The sequence below is a fragment of the Dermacentor silvarum genome, chromosome 1 (assembly GCF_013339745.2).
Source record: "Dermacentor silvarum isolate Dsil-2018 chromosome 1, BIME_Dsil_1.4, whole genome shotgun sequence".
NCBI lineage: Eukaryota > Metazoa > Arthropoda > Arachnida > Ixodida > Ixodidae > Dermacentor > Dermacentor silvarum.
The window spans coordinates 429,758,270-429,771,154 of NC_051154.1; the positions used below are offsets into that span (position 1 = coordinate 429,758,270).

Sequence of the window (12,885 nt, forward strand, 5' to 3'; positions counted from 1 at the left end):
CGTTTCAACGGGTAAAAAATGTAAGTTTTCGCTCAGCGGAAGACGCGCCGGCATGTACCAGAACATTGTCGATCGTTGACTGTGACATTACTTTATTTGAAATCCAGCGATTGGGAGGCTCGGGCCTGGGGCCGCCTAGATGGCCACTGGGCCGGAGCTGTTGCTCCCGCACGGCATCCATGGCTCGCTGGACGGCCCAAAGTTGGTCTAGGAGTTCTGAGCTGAGTAGCGTGGCCGACCACCGCGCCCGTAGATTTTCCGGGGAGACTGCCATTTTTTCTTGATATACTTTACATCCCCACAACATGTGTTGAAGGGTGGCTCTAGCAGACTTGCATAGCGTGCATATATCGCTGGCGTAATATATCTCGGGGTAGAGAGTCTTTAACTGCACGGGATTCACATAGGTTTCTGTTTGTAATCGCCTCCAAGCAACGGACTCAGTTCTGTTCAGTTTAGTGTGAGTCGGTGGTAATATTGGCCTCTGATTTTGATAGAATTTCGTAATATCGCTAAATCTTGTTAATCTGTCTTTTTCTTCTCGCCGATTATATCTGTTGTAGGCACACTTTCTCTAATCCAATTTTAAGCACTACGCAAATATTGTACATTCTGGAAGGCATGCGAGCACCAGGGATTACGCTGCAATCTTCGATTAGTCATGTATTAATAGCCGGTGAGCTTGACCCGCCGATCAGATTTTGATCACTGACGCATGTGCCCTTCAGTATCGTTCTGCCCGACAGTATACTTGTTTTTTGTGGGCACATGTTCGCCAAATAAAGAGTTTAGTGACTCTTTATTTCAGACCATGTCACGGTCTGATTCTACCCCGTCACTACAACTTGACAATCAGGTGGGTACAATGCGAGATGCCTATGTAACAGTGCCAGGGGGATGAAGGCGATTTATGACGATTTTCCATGGCATAATAGTGATGACAGGCACAGAGAAGTACCACACAGATCTTGATATTTGAAGAATTATGTAACACTTCTGCCACAGTAAAGCGCATACCCATGCATTCTGGAGGACTGACCAAGAATGGGCAATGGGCCCACACAGAATGGTTAAATTAGGTATCAAATAAATCAAAGAATATGTTGAATATATAGCAATATTTCGTAAGAATATCGCTATATATAAGAATATCGCAACAGTGTGTTCTAAGAGATACCTATGGGTCGACATTATACGTTCAGGTTTTGTACAGGAACTCATTTTTTAGTACGCAGAACAGAGGTGCCAACACTCATCCTGCTTTGTCGGTCAGCATACAGGGGTGACATAAGCATGTTTGCGGCATGGCACTACTATACGGCGCACATATAAACTTCGTATAATAATACTACTACCATTAATAATCAGCCTATGTTTATGTCACCTGCAGGGCGAAAGCCTCTCCCAGCGATCACCAGTTACCCCTGTCTTGTGCTAGCTGATTGCAACTTGCACCTGAAAATTTCGCAATTTCATCACCCCGCCCAATTTTGTGCCGTCCTCAACTGCACTTCCGTTCCCTTAGCACCCATTCTGTAACCCTAATTGTCCACCGGCTATCTGGCCTATATATTACATGGCCTGTCCAGATCCATTTTTTTCTTTTAATGTCAACTATAATATCAGCTATCACCGTTTTGTTGTCTGAAGCACACTTCTCTCTCTACTTGTCTCTTAGCATTACGCCTAACATTTTTCATTCCATCGCTCTTTTCGCCGTCCTTAACTTTTTCTCGAGATTCTTTGTTAACCTCCAAGTGGTTTTATTTTCAACGACAGTTGTAAGCTCCCGGTCAGTATTTGGTAATGCCTGCCGTACGCACTCCAACACACTTTTATTTTTCGCTAAAGTGCTTTCTCCTGATCTGCGTCGGCTGTGAGTAATTCACCTAGATAAACGATCTCCTGCGCAAGTTCTAGAGGCTGACTGGCGCTAATAAATCCTTGTTTTCATGCCAGGGTATTGATCATTACCTTTGTTTTCTGCATCATATTCTTCAGCCCTACTCTAAAATTTTCTTCATCAATATTCTCAATCATTTGTTCTAATTCCTCCCCAGTGTTACTGAACCGGACAATGTCACGTGGAAACCGGTGGTTCTTGAGATATTTGCCGTCGAACTTCACGGGGAGGGTCCCGTTTTCAGTATTAATACTTTGGCACCCTCGTCTGTATATTAGATTTATGTACCTATGTTTTGTGTATGAATAAACTTCAACTTCAACTCCTAAGCCTCTCCAGTCTAATAGCTTGAATACTTCAAACCATGCAGGGAATGGCATTGAAGAGACTGTGTCTCCTTGCCTGACCCCTTTCTTCATAATTACTTTTCTGTATTTCTTGTGCAGAAGCAAGGTAGCTGTGGAACTTTGTAGATATTTCTGAAGATATTCACGTATGTCTCCTGTACTCCTTGATTGCGCAATGCCTCCATGACTCCTGGTATCTCTACTGAATCAAATGTTTTTTGTAGTTATAAAAGCCATATAGAGAGGTTGATTGCGCTCCCCAGATTTCTCAATTACCTCATTGATGACATGGACGTGATTTATTGGAGAATATCCTTCCTGAAGCCAGCCTGTTCTCTCTGTTGAATGAAGTCAAGCGTTGCTCTGATTCTATTGGAATTATGTTGAATAGTTTATACTATACTGAAAGCAATCCAATGGACGTATAATTTTTCATTTCTTTAACGTATCCTTTCTGATGCATTAGTATATTGTTGGCATTCTTCGACCTCTCTGTTATACTTGAAGTACTAAAGCATTGTGTATAAAAGGCCACAACCTTTTCAAGCATAATATACCTCAATATTTGAGCACACGAACTGTTATTTCATCTTCTCCTGTCGCTTTCTTCATGATCGATCTTGCAAGGCCCTTCTAACCTCTTAGCTAGTCATAGAAGGAGCATCTGCTTCCAATGAAGGTTGCGTGGCTGTTCTGTTTGCTGCCATAGTCTACTGATTCTATATGATGGCCCAATTCTATTGGACTTTATCCTAAAGAAAATTAAGGGATCTTACGTGCCAAAACGACAATCTCATTATGAGGCACGTCGTAGTGGGGTACTCCGGAATAATTTGGATCAGCTGGGGTTCTTTAACGTGCACGTAAATCTAAGTACACGGGTGTTATCGCATTTCACCCCCATCGAAATGAGGCCGTCCTGGTTGGGATATGATCGCGCGACCTCGTGCTTAGCAGCCCAACACCATAGCCACTAGCTAAGCAACCACGGCGGGTGGGAAATTTTCTGGGTGAATATCTTATACGATGCGGAAAGTAAGCTAATGGGCCTTCAAATCTTATAATTCTTTAGCGCCTTCCTTATTATGGATAAGTAAAACGTTGCCATGATGACGGTTATCTGGTACACTTGGCAAATTTCGTATATACATGCACCAAGATTTAAAATATGCAAATGCCACGTAGCTAGACTGAACCAAAGTGACGTTGCTTGCGTCGCTTGGAGATTTATTCGCCTTCCACCTAATCACATAATTAGTCTTAAATAATTATTCAACTTCTAAAATATTATGATTACATGAAAAGTGTCAATGAGAAAATTAGTAGAGCGACATGAAAAACTCGTGATACAGCTTTCTGTTGCTCAATACGCGCTAGGTAAAAGTGTTTTTCAGCGCGTGAATGAAGCCCGCGAATACACCCGAAGTGCCTCGAGCGGCCAGTCGCGCGGCAATTTTGTACGTGTTGTACGTGTTGTTGTACGTTCAGTCCAAGAGGGCATAATAGGTACGTGCTCTACTGTTGCACAATTGGCACAGAATTCCTAAATGTATCGAGATTCGACGCAGTTGAATTGATTTCCATAAGAATGGCAGAAGGCCCGAAATTTTTCCATTTGACAGAGATCCGGTCCCCGTGTTGTTCTTGCGTTGTACTTCTCGATGCATAAATCTATCATCACTATTCTTCCTTCGAAAAACGTCATACTTAGCCTTCATTCTCGTGACATCGCTACATAGACATTTCACCCTCAATTTATTGATTTAACGCATCAATTTCGGCGTAGCTTGGGCACGGTGGAGTGCGTAAACATGCATAAAACGACAAAAATTGCATGCAAACAGTGTTTTGACTTTTACGCTGTACCTTCGCAATCATATTATGATGTTGCACTCTGCATAGAATGAAAGCAATGATAATTGTACCTATTGCCGTTAGTAGTAACGTATTGAAATTACAGCTTCACTAAAGCTTCGCTTCACGTGTATTCCAACACGTGCGTTTAATCTGCGTAATTGCCTTTTCATTTCTTTCTTCATCGCAACTAACGAACAGAAGTCCTCTATCAGAGAACGTCTTTAAATGTGTACAAGGCGGCCACTTATTCTGCGTCCCTATAGCCTCTGTAAAGTATTCGAATGAAAAGGCTAAACGTGTACCAAACCATCCTGCAGTGAAGCAATTATCTGCTCCATACGTATGATCACATGTACATTACTTACAGTATAAATGCGACCATGTCACAAACAGCCATTCCTTTTATCATTGCAGCAAAACGCATTTTTAGCATGTACTGGCACAAAAAGCATACCAATCTTTTTTTGTGTGCAAGTCATCTGCCCTCTCCCACTGCACAGAATTGTTTACTTGAAGTAAACAAAATTCCCGGCTCCCCAGAGCACCCTCATTTATAAGCCCTGAAATGTCAATAGTATGTAGCTAAGCTTGCACAAGATGTGCAAGTGTATATTTTTAAACTAATTTGCACATGCTATTTCATTGTTCGTTAACGTTGAAGCCTAGCGTAGCGCGGTGATTCTACAATTCGTCATATTAATCCCCCACAATATTCACTCCTGTTTGGGCTGCAAATAGGTGTTCCATACATTTTATTTCCCTGTCCGATAAAACAGTAATCAGTTTTGTTGACAATATCTGCATTTAACAAAAATCCTTGAATTTATATCACAAAAACGCGCGAACACAGCGCACACCAAATCCCAGCGCCATCTCTAGTTGCACTCCCTCCGTTTCTCCTTTCGTTGGCTAAGTTTTTTTATATTGTTTTCACCTTGCGTCATGTTTTAACGCGCTGATAATGTCTCTCGGGTTTGCTCCGTGCGTAAGAGAGTGGGGTGGCGGGGTGGAGAGTTCAGGTTGAGAAGAGACACATATATCTGCAGCCCAAATGGGAGCTTGGCTCAGTTTTTTTGCGGATAGGCAAGTGCGAATAAAAAGGATAGAACTATCAGGGAAGGGCTAGAATATGAAGGTGGGGTCCCACTGCGGGACTGGCGGCGGTCTGGAGCAGACCCCTAGAATCTGTTGGACAGCGAAGTTTCCTCCAAAAATTCGTGGACTGCCTTTGAAGGCATGGTTATGGCGGCACTTTGGAAAAAACGCTTAACCTTGCACTCGGCCGCGCAACGCTTGAAACAGCGATGCTACGCGGTCGTAGCCCAGCTTTTTCGGAAGTGCGCGCGAATTTTTTGTCTTATTACTCATTATGATGATAATTTCCTTGCGCGCGTCTCGGACTTACAGCCGTCACAGCGCGTTGCATAGCGCAGCTTCCAACACCGACCCCACGTTCCAGGAGACCCGCTCCGTGAATCCGTCTCTTTCTCTCTCGCTCTCATGGCACGCAAAACCTCTTCACCTCGCAGAGCACGAGCGTACGAACGCGCCAGCTGTGGACGAAGACGACGACGCTCGAACGCAATCATATGGTTCGTATAAATGCATGTTCTGCAAGTGTGGCAGTATAGCCTAGGGGTTATACGACGCTCGCTTTGGGAATGGGAGTACGCGGGTTCGAGTCCAAGCTCGGCAAGAAAGTTTAATTTCTTACTTAATATTTTTTGATACGCACCACGAATTACCGCTGGCATAAACAGCTTCGCTGTTAAAATCAGACCCGCGATAGTGGAGGCCGGGTGGCCCTGCTGGCGGAGGGTGGCAGCAAGATTTTGTATTGCGTTGCGTGTGCTGCGCAATGACACATGTGGTGCTCCAGTGTTTCATCTGCCCCGCTGTCTTTGCACGCTGGGGAGGAGGTCCTACCCCGTCGGTGGTTGCGGGTACCGTACGCTTCGAAGGCTGCTGCGAAGCTGCCACACCGACTCTAGGATTCCTGGAGAATCGTGACATGCGGTGACGAGCAAATGTTTTAGGCGCTAGTGCTGCGTATATGCGGTTGTTCAGGCATGAGGCTTTCGTGTACGGCCAAGCAGGCCGCTCCTGGGTTGGTCATGGTTAACTCCGCAATTCATGGCCGCCTATATGGTGCTGCATCTGCTAAAATGCAGAAGTATTGGTTCTGTGCAGGATGTTATTCAGGACTTGATGAAAGTGTACTGGCTGCGGGCACCGGTGGTTGAATTATTTAAAATGTTTGTCCGCAGCAACTAATAAGTGACCTGTAAAACAAAGGCAAAACATACTAGCACGGGAGCTCGACAATGCGTGGCCCGCATCTCCTGCAACACCTGGAAAAATAAACTGCAACAATGCTTTCCCGATTTCACTAGCCCATGTTTTATCTTCGTTGGTCACGTCGCGCCCCACTACGGCCTACCAATTAGATCGCAAGAAATCATTCGCACTTATTTCAGCGGCTTCGCTGTGTGCAGTCAGATTACTATAAAAATAGAGACAATGCATTCTTTGCAACAGCGCCCCTGGTTCACTAGGCATTATTCCCGAAGATGCAATGCTATGAGTAATTGACGGTATCATGCAGGTGAAAAATTTATCGTGATTTTTTGCATTCATGTCCGCCACTTGAAGTCATTCCTTTGTATATTTGCACGTTTGTCAATGATTCAATGCGTTCATGCACTTTGTCGTAACCAACGCAACCTTTTATTGCTACTGCTGTCGCCCATGTGTCAAACAGGCGCGTGGCAACATCAGTGCAGGCTTTTGCTCCTCGTTCCTTGTATTCCTAAATACGTAGAGTAAAGTGAACTTGAATATGGAAATATACACTGTCACCGATGCTATGCGATAGCAGTCGCAGTGCGTCTGAATTCAGTGTCACTGAGTGAAAATTGCTGTGTCTGAAGCAACGATAAGGACAAACTGTCGGTAGACATGCAAGACACCAGCTTTAAAGAAAAACAAGACTCACGGCAGCCCTTAACCAGGTGCTCACGGAATGTGTGTAAGAAACAAAACCATGCCGTAATAACAGAACACGGAGGCTCAAAGCTTGAACTGGTTTAAAATGATTGAAAAAGGGATGTATCAGGCTGACGCCAATGTTTCCTCAAGGGGTGCCACAGACACGTCTCCTTGCCGAAACACTGACTTCAGCTCCAAAGCTCCCTTGTCCGGCCACTGTCGATGACCCTTATAAGCAGTTTTAGGGCTAAAACTGATCTCAAGTACCTTAATTGCGTACACTTCATCATCACATCACTTTATTTTCTGAAAGACTGCCATAGAGGGTATTACATGAGAGTGTCAAATTTCCTCATGGTGTCAGTCAATCAAAACGATAATCAGCTACGTTCTTCAGAAAACATGATGGACAGGTGATTCAAGCAATTTGTTGAGAAATGCCGTTCCGTTCCGACATTGCGTGTGGAAAAAAAACTGCGAAGGAAATGCAACAGTACGAGCACGTGGTCGTAACACTTGAAGTTGATGGCCGGTGTGATGATATGCGGATCGGGAGGGAGATATGTCCAACTGCCTTTGGCACGACAACGCCTTCCTCTGCTGACAATGCTCTGCTCTGCTGACAATGTTCTGCTGAATTAAAGAACTAGATCAAGTCTAGAAAATACATGATGTGAGAGTAACTGACGTGCTCCATGATCTTGCAAGGAACGCTTGTTGAAGAGCTGGGACGGTAATGTAATGGTGGGTCTTTGTTACCTGTTTTATTCATAAGGATATCCTTTTCCACTGTCCAGTCCTTAGGCATCCTAGCACTGGCAAGAGACTGAGAGTACAACGAAAAGAGCTAAATAGATGAAATGCATTTTGTATTTTTTTTTCGAACTTTGAGTTAATATCATCAATACGAGATGAGGGTGACAGTTTAATATTTTCAAACTGGGATGATATACCACAAACAGGGTACAATTGACGGAATTGTTTGTCCAATGTGAGGGAACGTCAAAGAACATGGTGAATAAGTTTCTGTGGTAAAAACAGGTGAAAAAGCAATCTTCAGCATACTTGCACATTCAGCGTCGGTAAATACCTCGTTATATTCGTTAGTGAGACTTATACTACACGTACTTTGAGGATTAAATAATTCCGAAAAGTTTCTAGGATTATCTGCGATATGTTAGGTACCTCAATGTGAATGAATGCACAGTCCACACGATGAATGGCTGCTGCACTCTCAGCAGCATAGTATTTATCGCATGCGTGTATGTTCGCTTTGGTCGTAGCTGAGCGAAAAAGGCGTTCCCTTTTTTTTGCTAACATTTTAAGGGACATAGTAAAGCACGGCTTTTCAGAGTTCACAGGAAAGGTACTTTTATGAATGCACTTATTTACTAGCTCGTCTACATTATTTTTGTAGAGCATCCACTTATACAAATCCAAATAAGACAGAAGTTCACTGAGAGATGGTGGTTAGAAGGGAGGGGTAGCATTGGTACAAGAAATTTCGCTGTAGCGAATGTGACGACGTGGGGACTTGTCCTCGTCGAGGCAGCAACTGCCTAGCAACAACAAGACAGTTGGTGCCCTGATGAAGACGCTTGCAAGGCACGACATAACATCCTCACCATTTATTTCCGTAGCACATGCCAGCACTTTGAGAAGCGTGGCTGGCATGTTCGATCACATAGCAACAGTTTGCTTATAAGAGCACACTAGCTTCTCCTATGCTCCCCTGTAGGAGTTAGCGATTCGAGGCATGTGATATTGCACAACGCTCTGGATCGGTAGAGATAGTGTGCCCAGCGCGCTGCCTTCGGCAGAGCACAAGTTGGCGACAGAGAGGATGCCCCCGGCGTTGCGCGTTGTGTAACACTACTACGCACGAGAAGAGCCAGATACACGTTTGCGAAGAATTGCATGCACAGCCGTGAGTCCCGCTGTTATGACTGCGTTAAACTGCCAGGCGCAGTTGTGCAACAGCTGCACAAAACCATGCCACTTCAACTGGATCAGAAAACTCATAGACAAGCACAGTATGGTGCAAAATTTCACAAGATTCTCCTAATTTGACTATCCTTTTCAATGCTTTCTCCGTAAATACTTTAGGGCGATGCTTTCTCTCCAAACCACCCTCGATTTGGCGAGGCTGCTGCTAGGGCGCTCAGCATTGGCGGATATATTTTTAGATACGTTTAGAAAGGTTAGATGTGCGTCGAATGAAACTACCAGTGAACGGGCTTATTCTGGGTGATCATTTTCAGTTTTCCGGAATTTTTAAACATTGCCTGTGACAGATAGCATAATTCTTGGCCTTGACCTGGATTATTTGAAGCGGCGGAAATACTAGCGCGAAAAATAGAAACACATATTCAACGTACCTAAAGTTTACAAATTACCTTTGTAATTATTTACTCTACGGCCCATATTGCAATTTACGAATTGTAGCCAGTGAGTTACCAAGAAGCATCCGCTTGATAAGAATCTCCAGGGTGACAGCAGTTTGGAGATTTAATTTCCCAAAGTGTGGGACAAAATACATGGACGTTCCAATTATCCATGTGCTTGAATGCATAGAAGAACGTTTTGTTAAAAAAATGGCTGTGGTTTAGCTCCGGTTAAAGCTAGTCAAGTAGCGATAGCTACAGACCCCCGGCTGCGCTTAGGCTTCACTTGTAGTAAGACATGGTGTTATTAAAATTTGTGGTTTCCCACTAGACTAAGAGAGACGTTGTGGTCAAATAACGGGTAAAACCAACGGCAGGAGTAGTGGCCGCGCGGCGACCGCAACAAGCCGTGTGGTGTGACGTCACACAGAGGGCGCGGCGAGCGCGCAACCGCTAAAACCCCTATATATAAAAAGTAGCGCCAACCACTTCCCTCCTCCTTCGTTCCACTGTCGCGCTCGGCGCGGCCAGCGCGATCGAGGTGCGATATCGACAGTGGCGCCGCTCATGTCGACACTGCCGTAGCAGACGATGGCTGACGCGCTACCAGATTAAATCAGCGGAAAACTTAGATCGCGCCCTGCGCAGCAGTTTTTGAGGTGCGATTTTGCTTCATCACTCAGTAACTAGCCTTAATAATGCCGTTTTGCAGTAGCAACGCGACGATGCGAGACGGCGCAAATATCAAGTGTGCGCTCGCCGGATGGTAAACAAAAAAAACCTTTTGCCTTCGCCTTATCTGTTGCGGCAGCTGAAGGCGCAGCAGCATGCCATCACAACGAAGTTCTCGTCCCAAGCACATTTGATCCGTTTGTGCGTACAGCACTTTCGTCGCACAGGCCCGAGAATGGCGATCAGAGCGCGCTGGAAAGAAAAAAAAAAAAACATACGAACGCGTGACGCGTGCTTCCACGTGACACGGATTGGTTAATGGGGGAGCGGAGTAAAGTCCCTATATAAGAAAAGTACCGCCATCAACTCTTTCCTCCACCGCCTCCTCTGCTAAAGCGCTTGCTTCTTTCTTTACTTTTTGCTTGCGAAAGCCAAGTGGACGGTGGCGCACCTAGAAAGTCCATGTTGAAGCTTTCAGGCAGGGCGCGCGCCGTCGCCGCCGGCGGCGACTGCAGCTGCGCAGAGGACTTTCAACATGGCTCTGAGGCGGAAAAAAAGAAAATATAAGGAAGTGAAAAACGCCCGCTATCATCGTCCAATCGGAGATACAGGAGAGAGAGAAGCGGCGTTTATCAAAGGATGGCGGTACTTTTCTTATATAGGGATTTTAGAGCGGAGGAGGCTGGGGCGACAGGAGGCGGCGAGCAGGAAACGCTGCGGTGAGCGCGGTGGCGGCAAGATATAACAATGGCGCTCCTTTTTATATTATATTTTCGCGGCGATCCCGTGGGCGCTGCCATGTTTGATCACGTGGTGACGCGTCCATTGCTTGCCTCAACTGCCTCCGTTGCCTCCTTGTTTACAATTGAAGTGTATGACGCCGGTGCCGCTTAGAAAACTTCTGTTTTCGGAGATATCGTAGACGGTGACTAGATGGACGACACGAAGCTTTGATAACAGCTTCAGAGAACATGCAAAAGCTCTTTCGGAGCTGATTAAGCTATGTCCAAACGGCGCAAGCAACGTATATGGTGCTTGTTCTAAAAGCGGGGCTAAATATGTATTCCAAGCTATCCAAGCTTTCCGATTATGAATTCAGTCAGGATTAGTGGGTTTTGCTCTTTGTTCTTTATTCGGCAAATATTTTGAAGCAGTGGCTTGTCAGTTTCTGACTCGGTGAAATTCATCGGTGCGGCCACTATCTGATTATTTTTTGCCTAATCGCTCGCGGGTGTGCTCAGTTCCGGTAGATTTGTTCTTGCTGCGCACAAGGCTTGAAATGTAGCTGTTTTGTACATTGTAATACCTTGTAGCAAATATATATCACAGCTAGTAACTCCCTTACTCTTGTGGACCGTCACGAAACATTCAGCTTCGACCATTCGTGCGCCATAGGTGTCGTCCGTCATTTATTGTGCGTATACAGTGCGCATATATTTAAGTGTGCGCCCATTCACTTATTCTTGATACGTCGGCGATAGAGTGGGCGTAAGTTTTCCTGCCATTTGGGACAGATGTGTATAGATAACGTGCGCGAAACTTACTATGACAGGAAGCGGCGCTACTCCCTTTGAGTGGTACTCACTCTTGCCGACGTTCTGGGGATGAAGTCCTTTCTTTGAAGGTTAGCCATACAAGGCTGGCGGATGAGCAAATTTATGTATACTCGAGGAAAGCCGTACATCTCGAAGTGCCGGAAACACGTTCGGACAGTTTCAGCAGCGGTCCGCGAACTTCGCCACACAGTCATTCTATTCCTTAACATGCCAGTCACTATTTTTGCAGCCAACTACTGCACACGTCTTCAATCCACATGATTCAATCTAGCATGATTGGAGCACAGTGTATTAGCGAAAACTCGGTTGCATTTCCGACAGCTCATCGCACAGAAGCAAGGTAGAAGCGGTAGTGGTTTCGTATTCGTGCGCGGTCGCTGAGGAGAGGTATGGCGCGCAGCCGTGAACGCTATCTTGTTTCTCTAAAGCAAACTGCTTCCGCGAAAAGGGTCAATAGAGGGGCTTTACCAACGGCAGGAGCGGTGGCCGCGCCGCGACCGCGGCGAGCCGAGTTGCTGTAGAATCGAGAGCCGTGGTGTGACGTCACAGTGTGGTGACGGCAAAGAGGCGAAAACCTGTCGTAATGCAGCTATCGCTAAGAAAAGGTACGCGCAACAACAGTGCATCTATACGGCAAGTTTCATGGCTATCATCTCCTTGGCCTGCGGTGTACGACACTCAACGAATGTTTGCACCCCAGTGGTTGTGTTTCTCGACGACGATTAGAGGCTCATCGCGCTCTCCTTATTTTTCTAGAATTAACTAACTGAGGTTCATGTTTGTAACTCAGAGGCTATTTCTTCTATTAATGTTTTTTTAGTAGCGTGACCTGCAGTGACCGGCCCTACGGTATGTGACCTGTGCTGCGTGTTCTACTTTATTCTTTCAGATTTGTCATCTTGCTCTTTCTTTCCATTTTCCTCCCCTCCTTTCTATCTTCCATTTCTATGTTTCTGTCTCCTCCTTCCGTAGAGTAGGCAGGCGTTGTGCCCCTTCAGGTGGAAGTTCCAGCATGCTCCTCGATTTTCCTTTCCGTTCAAAAGTATATGTTTTCAACTCAAATCATAATAATGGCGCATATCTGCAAACTGGTGTGTTTCTGTAAATTTTTTCCAAGTGGATACGCCTTGAAAACTCACCGGCTACAATTCGAAAATTGCAATATGTACCGTAAAGTC

At 45.3% G+C, this 12,885-nt stretch overlaps 1 protein-coding gene across 1 annotated transcript in view; it reads right to left on the reverse strand.

Moving 5' to 3' along the window:
* The window catches only part of LOC119448082 (tachykinin-like peptides receptor 86C), a 459,995-nt gene that overhangs the window by 319,094 nt on the left and 128,016 nt on the right, over positions 1 to 12,885 (reverse strand). The gene's annotated exons all lie outside the window — the stretch shown is intronic.